Source organism: Colobus angolensis, unplaced genomic scaffold, assembly GCF_000951035.1.
Source record: "Colobus angolensis palliatus isolate OR3802 unplaced genomic scaffold, Cang.pa_1.0 Scaffold153, whole genome shotgun sequence".
Lineage (NCBI taxonomy): Eukaryota > Metazoa > Chordata > Mammalia > Primates > Cercopithecidae > Colobus > Colobus angolensis.
The window spans coordinates 2191949-2202966 of record NW_012114633.1 but is presented as its reverse complement, the minus strand read 5'-3'; the positions used below and the strand labels follow the sequence as shown (position 1 = coordinate 2202966).

The following is an 11018-nucleotide window of genomic DNA, read 5'->3' as shown; positions in this document are numbered from 1 at the left end:
TCTGTGGGGATAAACGTGGATGAAGACAAAAGCCTGAAAATCTAGGGACTGGCTCTGGGGAACAGGTTGGGGGCAGAATCATAAGAGCTGGCCACCCACCCAGTAGTGTCCTGGCTCCCTCATTACCTGAAATTCCACAAGTTTAGTTCATGAAAACACACATTTGCTGTGCCCTGGGAATTCACAGATAACTAAAAAAAAAAGCTCACGGTGTAATGGGAAAGGTAGGAACTTTATCATAAGATAACTCTGCCTGAAAGAGGTGAAAAGGCATTACTGAGGTATTTTTGAGCCAGATTTTAAAGGCAGGATAGAAGACTGCCCAACGCAGAAGAGAAAGCCAAGAGAATCCCATTTACAAAGGTCAGGGCCTGATTTGCTGTGGCAGAAGAATGGGATCTGGAGGAGCCTAGCACTCACGGGAGAGGAGATGAGGCAGGTTTCATCAGGCCTGAAGACCTGGCTACCAAAGTGTAAGATGGTGTGATCTGCAACAGTGCTGGAAATAGACTGGGGCAGGGAGAGACCAGCTGTGAGGTTTTTGCCATAGTCCCAGCAAGTACTTACGAAGATACGAAGATCTGGATGGCAGTGACAGCAGGATTTAAAAAAAAAAAAAGATGTTTCCAAGACGTGATTTTTTTTTTTTTTTTTTTTTTGAGATGGAGTCTCTCTATCTTACAAGCTGGAATGCAGTGGCTCGATCTCACTGCAATCTCTGCCTCCTGCCACGTTCAAGCTATTCTCCTGCCTCAACCTCTTGAGTAGCTGGAATTACAGGTGCCTGCCACCATGCCCGGCTAATTTTTTGTATTTTTACTAGAGACAGAGTTTTACCATGTTGGCCAGGCTGGTCTCAAACTCCTGACCTCAGATGATCCTCCTGCCTCAGCCTCCCAAAGTGCTGGGATTACAGGCATGAGCCACCCTGCCTAGCCCTCGAAGACATCTTTGGAAGGTGGAATTGACAACATTGGACGTGGGTGATAAGGGAGATGTCTGCAGAGGTTTCTAGTTTGGGGGATTAAGCTGATGGTGGCAGTTCTGAGCGAGGTTTCTATCTACTTCTATCTCTTCATCTGCCTGCTTCTCTCTCGGTCTCTCTCTTTTTCTCTGCCTCTATTTTTTCTATTTCTGTTTTTCTCTGAGACACTCTATATCTGTCTTTTGTCTCTCGCTTTTTCATGGTATCAGCTTCGTTCTACACATCAGTTCCATTCTCCTCTCTATAATGGCCAACTTCTTCTGCCCCCTGGTAACTCAAGATGATACATGCCTTTGACTTTCCATAGCTTTCATTCCCTTGAAATTCCCTCACTTCCCATTCCACTGTTCATTATAAAGTTCATTCCATATTTTTCTGTTCAAATTTCCAATAAAGATAATCTAATGAGAGGCAGCATCTGGCTCCCACTGTCATGGCCATTGCAGTACATTGAGCTCCACAGAAATAGTGCTGGGGAAAGTGAGAGTCGACAGGCACTGGGCCACTCTGTTAGTGGCTAAGGAAAAAATGTTAAACAAGGGCAAAGGAGATCCTAAGAGGTCATGAGGCAACATGTCATCATATGCATTCTCTGTACAGACTTGCTGGGAGGAAGCACAAGAAGCAGCATCCAGCTCCTTCGGTTGGCTTCTCAGAGTTGTCTCAGGAGTGCTCATGGAAGTGGAAGACCATGTCTGCTAAAGTGAAAGGAAAATTTGAAGACATGGCAAAGGCAGACAAGGCCTGTTATGAAAGATAAATGAAAACCTAATCCCTCCTAAAGGGGAAACAAAAGAGGAGTTTAAGGAAACCAGTGTCCCCAAGAGGTCTCTTTTGGGCTTTTTCTTGCTCTGTTCTGAGTATTACCAAGATCAAAGGAGAACATCCTGGCCTACCCATTGATGACGTAGCAAAGAAACTGGGAGAGACGTTAATAACACTGCTGCAGATGGCAAGCAGCCTTATGAAAAGAAGGCTGCTAAGCCGAAGGAAATATGTGAAAAGGATATTGCTGCATACCGAGCTAAAGAAAAGCCTGATACAGCAAAAAAGGGAGCCATGAAGGCTGAAAAAAAGCAAGACAATGAAGGAAGAATAGGAAGATGAGGAAAATGAAGAAACAGTGAAGAAGAAGATGACGTTGAATAAGTTGGTTTTAGCACAGTTTCTTTTCCTTATCTATAAAGCATTTAACCCTCATACAACTCACTCCTTTTAAAGAAAAATAAAAAGGAAATGTAAGGCTGTGTAAGATTTGTTTTTAAACTGTACAGTGTCTTTTTTGTTTAGTTAAGCTATCAATTGTGTAGTTAGATAGCCCTCTACTATTGGCATTTTCAATAGCCACTAACCTTGGCTGATACAGTATGGGGGGGTGTAAATGGTATGGAAATTTAAAGCAGGTTCTTCTTGGTCCATAGCACAAATTAATCATACATGGGGATGGTCATTTTTTTCATGTTCAGTTGTCTCTGACGCAGCCTATATGAAATAATTGCTGCTCTGTTAACTGGACATCACTCTGTTACTGCAAGAAAAAAAAAGTTGCAGCTGTTTTGTTGACATTCTGAATGCTTCTGGGTAAATACAATTTTTTAAATTAAAAAATATTTTTTAAAAAGGAGAATCTAATGAAATCAGTTCTTCTTTCCATGCTACTTCAGAGAGTCATTTACAGCTGGCTGCTTATCAGAACCACCTGAGGGGCTTTAAAAAAATACCAGTGCGTGGAACCATCCTTGACTTAGTGACTCAGAATCTTTGAGGATGGAAAGCTCAGTATCTGTATTTTTTTAAGTTCCAGTGGCAATACTGATGCACAAATCGTACTGAAGCCACTGCCATCAGTGACAGGTCATAGCTTATGGTTCCTAGAGAAGACCTTGGGTCAGCTACTCGTAACTACTCTAGTCAGTTTCAACCAAAGGTGGGAGATAAAGGGCAGGTATGGCCACACTGTATGCAACATGGCCAGCCAGGGACCTGGGAGTACCCTGGCCATAAAGACAGCATGAAATGTTTGCTACATTAGTCTTGTGAGGGGTGAAATACTTAAACAGAGGCTTACAGTCCTCTATGACGTGTTTTGTGGCCAAACACAGAGGAGGGGCCTCTAATCCCAGGACTGAAAGGAGAGGAAGAGAAGATTTTTCCCAGGTAGGTGACATTTGAGCTGAACTTTGGGGGAAAGCTAAAGATTATTCAGGTGAAGAAAAAGAGAAATGAGACCACCAGTGAATGAAACAGCATATCACAGGTAGAGAAGAGATGCTTGGGCAGCATGGTATTACAGGTTCACACTTCAAGCATCCTCTGCCACCGTTCTGCAAACCCATAGCAAGGCTTCAGAAAATGTCTCAATTATTTATTCTAGAAGTTATTTAAGCCTCTGCCAGACATTTAAGGGCTACCCAAACCAAAATAAAGTGAACTGTGGGAGGATATTGAGAGATTAGACCAGAGAGGTATGCCGAAGCATGATTGTGAAGTTTGGTGCTCAATTTTCTAGAATAGTGGCTACTATTTGTTAATTATCCACATACCAGGTACTTTATCGCATTATTTCATTTAATCCCCACAGAACCCAGAAGGTCAATACAATCGCACTCTTATTATACATAAGGAAACAGAAGCTCAAATAGCTTCATTTTACTTGCCACAATCATAAAGCTAGAAAATGCAAAGCTGGAATTTGAACTTAACGGTTGAAGTTCTCAAACTTTAAATTTAGAAAAGGGGGAGAAGGAGAGTTCTGTATTTGAAAATGAAAGAAAAAGATACCAATGTTTATGTCGTTGAGGATTTGCATAGTGGGATCATTTCACTACTCAAGTGGTTTAAAGAATTTATAAATATATTTATACAGGTAAATATTCTGTATCCTTTAGTTTATTTTAGTTTAGTTTAGTTTATTTAAAACATTACAGCAATAAAAAGAACACAATCTTTAGAGAAAACCTGGTGTGGTTGCTCAATATGTAAGATAAATGAAAGGGAAGCTGCTCAAGTCAGTAGGAGGTGAGAGGTTCATAAAGTATCAACATCACCACATCTCTCCTCTCCGTCTTCTCAAAATTCAAGAACTCCATGGCTCTCATATATGGCCCCAAATCATGTTTAGACTCATAAACTTTTTTTACATACCACAAGCAAATGGCTCCAGGAAGCAAGCAAATGTTATACAGAGGTGTTCTTTGCCCTTGCGGAATATTGTGGCTGTGCAGGAGGGCTCTGGCCACCTAGTGAACCCACTCCTGTGTTGTCATGGGTGCTCCTATGACCTAGAGAAGGGCAGAACCAATCATGGATGTGGTTTAGTGTCAGCTGCAAGCCACCTTCATAGAGAGGTCCTGACCTTTGTCCTCAGAGTCCACAGAAACAAATAAAGAGATTAAACCTTATTTTGGATGGGAGATTGCCAAGACTGTTTTATGGCAAAGTGTGCCCCCAGGAGATGATAAAGTCACCCAGGGATAATGTCCCATTGCTGGTCCCCTGCTTATTTTAGAGTTCCTTCCAAGGGGTGATAGAAGGCATCATAAAGTGATTCACACCCACTCAAACACAGGTCATTTTAAGGCCAGTACTGACCCCTCCTAAATCCTTGCTCATTTAGTGAAGTAGGAAGGATTTTAGTACAGCCCATTATGGCAATATTTGCCCTGGTTTTCCCGGGACTGAAAGGTCTTGGAGGGCATTGAATTTTCAGTACTAAATCCAAGAATGTTCCAGGAAAACCAGGACAAATTGGTCATCTTACTACAACCCAACACACCACAAAACTTTAGGGTGTTAACTGATCTATAAAACTTAGGGCCAGATGCTGCCATAGGAGTTCACAGACCATAAATAATTGTTGTATATTTTAGATGTGCTCTTTAACAACCAAGTCATAGCATTTACATTCTTCCTGTTACAAACTCAATAAGTATACTCACTGTCTCAATGCAAAAAAAACCAAGTGGATAATCCAGTTAAATATACACGAATACTCACAGCTTGTGATGGTTAATTTTATGTGTCAACTTGGCTAGGCATGGTAGATATTTGGTCAAACATTATTCTAGATGTTTCTGTGAGTATATCTGTAAGATATTAACATTAAAATCCGAAGACTTTGAGTAAAACAGATTACCTTTCATAATGTGGGTGGGCCTCATCCAATAAGCTAAAGGTCTTAATAGAAGAAAAAACTGACCTCCCTTGATGAAGAGAAATTTCTGCCAGCAGACAGCTGTCAGACTTGAACTGCAACTCTTCCCTGGGTCTCCAGCCAGCAGATTTTGGACCTGCACTGCTACAATCATGTGAGATAATTCCTTAAAATCTATCTATCTGTCTATCTATCTATCTATCTATCTATTTATCTATCTATCTATCTATCTATCTATCTATCTATCTATATCTATCTCTATTTATCATCTATCTATTCATGTACCTATTACGATTAAGAAAAAGATCTTATTAGAAACCAATAACCTGATAAAGTTGTTTGTTTGGACTTTTTAAAACTTACAGGGAATTTCCAGCATTACCCCATAATTTTGCAATAACCACTTTTATTAAATATTTGTTGAATCCTCCTGTAGCTGATCACACACTTGTGTATTTTGAATACAAATCCAATATACCGTATGAACAGAAGACGTGGGGATACATACTGTGCAGGGACATCCTTTACAGACACCCAGCTTACTTCACTGAATCTTGACTCATCACATAGACTGAGTTATTTCTTGGCTCCTTAGGTTCATAGTTTCTACTTTCTTAGTCCCAGGTACAGCCCCTTTCATGGCCACCTGAATCTCAATCCAGTGGTTTATCAGCTTAAATTAACAATGATTAACAGAGTTCTAGCCCTTTTTTCCTCTTCTTCTTCAATTCATAATCAAATTGATGTACATTTATTATCTTCCTGGAATCTCCCCAGTGTGTTCTTCTGTATTCTTCTGAGAGATAAAGTTTTCTTGCCTTTACCCTGTACCACTATTGTATATGCATACAGACACAGAGATACACACTATTTGAGTTTTCATTTAATATGAACAAATGTGGAAAAGCTTTCTCCTTGTTTTCTTCATTCCACATCCTGGTTCTGAGGCATCTGATCTAGTTGGCAGGGGCTGTTCTTTCCTCAATGACTCTGTCTTTCTTAGAGGAAACAGGATGAGCAGCCTCAGAAGAGTCTGCCTTACTGTATGTCAAGAACACGAGAATCCTAGCCAACATACACCCCTGGGGCAGCACGCGCAGGCTGTTCCGAGAACCAATGTTGGAATCAAGACGTGGCTCTTGAATCACCACCATGCCCCAGTGCTTTCACTACTTACACTTCATCATGACATACTCTTTGGACTGGTTTCACAGAAACGTCTCAGTTCTCCCCCTGAGGGTGGAGAGACATCACGATTGAGCCTGGGGGCCAGTGTGATTCTTGCACCATGAGTACTGTTACCTCACAGGGAGCCTGAGGAAGAGGGGAGGAGAAGCCTGTCAAAATTCCTTTCTTGTGCCACTCAGATCTGATATCTAGATCTCATATGATAACAGGAAGTTCCTACTTAAGGGGAAGGCACAAGGGCAGTCCTTCAAGGTAATGGGCAGTTACAATCTCTGCAAAGGCTTAAGGAAGGTTAGCAGGCCAAGGAACAGTCTTACTGCTGCAGCTGGTCCAGGGCACTACTGATATGTATTTCCTTACCACCCATTCTAGACTTTCCTCATCCTTGACCAATATTTTCAACTGGTTTGCATTCCTGCCCTGTGTGGTGATAGAGACCTTCATCCCTGAGGAGTTTCAGCCTTTAATTGTCTTACTCCTATCAAGTCACTTTTGATACAATTTCCCTTTGTTTTATTTATTTATTTATTTAAGACAAAGTCTCACCCTATCCCCCAGACTGGAGTGCAGTGGTGCCATCTCGGCTCACTTCAACCTCCACCTCCTGGGTTCAAGCGATTCTCCTGCCACAGACTCCCCAGTATCTGGGATTACAGGGGCCCGCCACCACACCCACCTACATTTTTTTGTCTGTTTTGTTTAGTATAGATAGGATTTCACCATGTTGGCCAGGCTGGTCTTGAACTCCTGGCCTCAAGTGATCTGCCTGCCTCGGCCTCCTGAAGTGCTGGGATTACAGGTGTGAGCCACTGTGCTCAGTCACAATTGCCTTTGATCAATGAGACTGGACACAGAAGAACTAAGAGAAGCCCCAGTGAATCCCCTGGGTTCTAGACATGCTTCTCTCTGTTGCAGCAACCCTAATTCCTCAAGGGAATCATCATCAATTATGCCTGACAGTACAGTAGCTCCTTTTTTTGAACACTGGCATGGAGAGTCCAAGGTGGCTTCAGTGGATCTCATGGCAGAAGAGTTTCCACCCTGGGAACTAGGATCACTAATCTAGCAGAGACTTAGTTTATGAGAGTGAGGAGACCAAATTCTGAAAGTGGATCACTTGGAGTTACAGTAGAACAGATTGATCTTATATCCTGTATCTATCATCCATCTAGCACCCATTTGTCTGTCTACCAATCAATCAATCCATCTAATACGTATTATGTATTACATATGCAATCTATCTACCTAATATATATTAGCTATCTAATATTTTATATATCTATATATTATCTCTCCTCTATCCAATCAATGTCACCATGAAGGGCAGCACCCCAACCCACAAAGTGTGATCTCTTTGCAGGTACTTCTGCTGAGCCTTCCATGGGCCTTTCATTAGTCTCTCAAGTTAGTTGCTTCTAAGGAATAGAATACAGTTTAAAACTCATGACTCCAGAGTCATGAGCCTTTCGCTGCACTTCCTCTAGTTCTTTACTCTGAGGAAATGTCATATGTACAATGTTAGTAGATCAGGCATTTTGCAGGTCCTTAGATGGTGGTGTTGGCAGAGATAACACCTGCCACTTTCCTGTGGCAGGGGAGACAGATCCTTCTCCAGAGTGTCAATTCAGGTAAGTATGAATCACTACCCTTCTAAGGTGAAAGGGGTCTGATGTATTTGACCTGCTGCTAGCTGGTTGGCAGGTCTTTCCAAGATTGGAGCCATATCAAAGTCTCAGCATCAGTCTCTGATCCTGGCAGGGAGGGAATTCAGCAGCAGCAGTAGCTAGAACAGCCTTAGTGAGAGGGAGTCCATGTTGTTTGATCCACGCTCAGTTTCCGTTCTTACCACCATAACTTACAGCCCCATTGCACAAACACTGGGATGACTCAGTAGGAAGCTGGCTGACATTTACAGTGCAGGTCACGCTGCCAACTTGGTTGTTGAGAGTTTTGTATGAAATTGCTGTTCTCTAATGGGTATTCATATGAGATAAAACGTCCGCATGTATTGTTTCCACTCCCATAAGTCTCTGTACATGAATGTCTGCTAGACATCCTTATCCCATGTCCTTGAGTCTTGACTATTTGATCAAATCATTTTCCATTGCTCAGGACTCAGTATATATTCTTTCCTGAGGCCACTTCTCCTTCAACATGAAATGATAATCAATTTTATTGCCCACTTGGAGAATTTCTCTTAGTTACGTTTTTTCAGGGTCAATCTTTAGTGAGACTTTAGTACAGCAACAGTTCATTTCTGGCTACCACCAACGTATCTCACCAATCTTTGTGTAAACCGAGCCCTTTGTCCTTCTTTCAGTTGGTCACAGGAAATCCTCAGTGATGACATAGGAATGGATTGACGGAAAGATGCTGGCACAAGAGAGATAGATGAATCCAACATCTAGTTGGCTGTCTCTCCAACTCACTGCTAGTAATGTTATAATCCATTACCCATCACTACAGTCTCTGTGAATCAAAGCATCCCCCTGGCCAGATTGTTCTGAGATGTTACCATGATCATTGGCCTGGAGGCAATGAGATGTGGTGGTAGGCAGATCGTGAAGAGAACAAGTACTGTCTTATAGTATTTCGGGTGATATAGCTACATAGTCTCCAACTGAGGAGACTGCATAATCTCCAGAGAGGCAGGCAAATTTGGACATTCAAGATTGTTAGATTTGTCCACTCAAATGTTCACTTTGCAGGTTTCCTACTCTTTCCCTATCAAAGTCTTCACATTGACGTAGGAGACATTTTAAGGCTGTGAACTTTTTCTCCTTTGTAGGTTTGCAATGCAATACCATGAAACCCTGAACATGATTTTCTTCCTCCCTCATTTGCCCTGCAGCTGCAGCAGATAAGAGGATTTAGAAGGCTGCCATAGACACCCTCTGGCTTTCACAGCATGTTTTAAGTGGGCAATTAGCTTTCCTGAGCCTGTTATGCCTTTTTGCAAATCTTCTAAAGCCATCAAAGGCAGCCACCATGTAACAAAATCCTTATGATTATCATTCCCTCTGTACTGATCAAGTACACAGCCACTTGATATGCCAATACCTTGCCTTCTGCCTATACCACATAACATATTAGCAATTGTACTATCACTGTATGCCAGGAATCCGGGCCACCCAGTTTACCACCATTGGTGGGGACCCAAAGTTCTCTCTTGGAGGTCTGCTTTCTAAGGATACCTCTTGAACCATGTCTTAGCCTGGGTTCCCTAGAAAACAGAACTTGAGAAAAAATTTGTGTGCTATTACTTCAGTATAGGGTAGAATCCCAGGGAAAAGGAGACATGAGACAGGGAATGAGGAAGAGCAAATACAAGGAAGTGCATTACCCAGCTAGCCAGAGCTTCGTAGCAGACACATTGGCTTCTCAGTCTCGAGAAGACAGCTCCAGAAAGACCATAGGAGAATGATTGCATCTTGAAACAGTCCATCAGGCCAGGAACTCTAAAGGGCAAGTAATTTATGTGCAGGCATTCCCTCAGGTCTTGTCTTCCATTGGTAAGAGTTCACGAATTTTGTCTACTTTCTCTCACATCTGAGTTGCATCAACTCAGCACCACCTCAGGCAGCCCCTGGAGCTTCTGGAGCTCCATTCCAGGCAGTGTGTGGCTTCAGTGGTTTCTTCCTTAGTTGGTGATGTCTGTTGAAGCTTCTCCTCTGTGGGGATGACCCGAGCAGAAACAGACTTTGGACTGCAGCAATGGAATGAGCTATTGCTAGGATATTCCTGGTTAGAGGAGAAGGACCATAAGTAAAGCCAGCCTCTGGGGGCAATAAGTGAGAAAGAGTGGGTCTGAATGGCACATAAACTGGACCTAGTATATTCATTTTCTTTTTAAGGAAGTAAAGCTGAATGTTAAAGTTAAACCCACTTCCTAAAGGTATAACAAGTTTGTGCTCTACCTCTCTTAATAAGAGTCTTTCCTCATTTTAGAATTTCATAGACTCACAGGACTGGAAATGTCTGTGCAAATCACTTGATTCAGCCTCCATATTTTTCAGAAGAGAAGCACAAGCTTTAGAAAGCTAAGTTAAACAGTAAATGGGGAAGCAAGAAGGCCTGTCTTCATTCCAGTCCTCATTCGATGAAGGGGGAGTCATTTGCACTCCACTTTTGCCTTTATTAAAGTCTTTTGAAGGTGTTGGTTTAGTGAGGTAATGTCTCAAAGCAGTTTTAAGAACACTGAAGGAAAGATGTCATGTAATTTTGAAATGCAATTGTTGGTTTTGGAACAAAAAATTTTAAAACAATGCCTGCCTACTTTGTTGATGAATCAGAGTGAGTATTATAAGCCTCTACATTTCCAGAGGCAGAACCTCATCTTTGGAAGTGAACTAGAGTACAATACAAAGAAAGAATGCCAACAAACAAAAGTGAGCATGTCAGATCGCAACCACCTCCCTTTAATTCTGAATTGATTAGGTTGGTGCAAAAGTAATTACGGTTTTTGCTGTCATGTTAAGCAATTCACAAGGATTGGCTCAGAGATCTTCCTGTGATCTTTGCATTCACCCCTAAGTGGAAACCTAGTACTCTATGCCCTCTTTAGCACAGCTATAAAGGTGACATTTGTAGCTATGGTAACGATCAATAAGCGGCTAGAGCAGAAGCTGCCTGTCTCTTGAAAACAGCCTCATTTCTAGCAAGTCTAGTTGCTTTGCTCTTAGTGGACACATT

The 11018-nt window shown here is 41.9% G+C and overlaps 1 pseudogene; it reads left to right on the top strand.

Moving 5' to 3' along the window:
• Window positions 1-1513: 1513 nt before the first annotated feature.
• On the top strand, window positions 1514-2204 carry LOC105507816 (annotated as a pseudogene).
• The last annotated feature ends 8814 nt before the right edge of the window (window positions 2205-11018 follow it).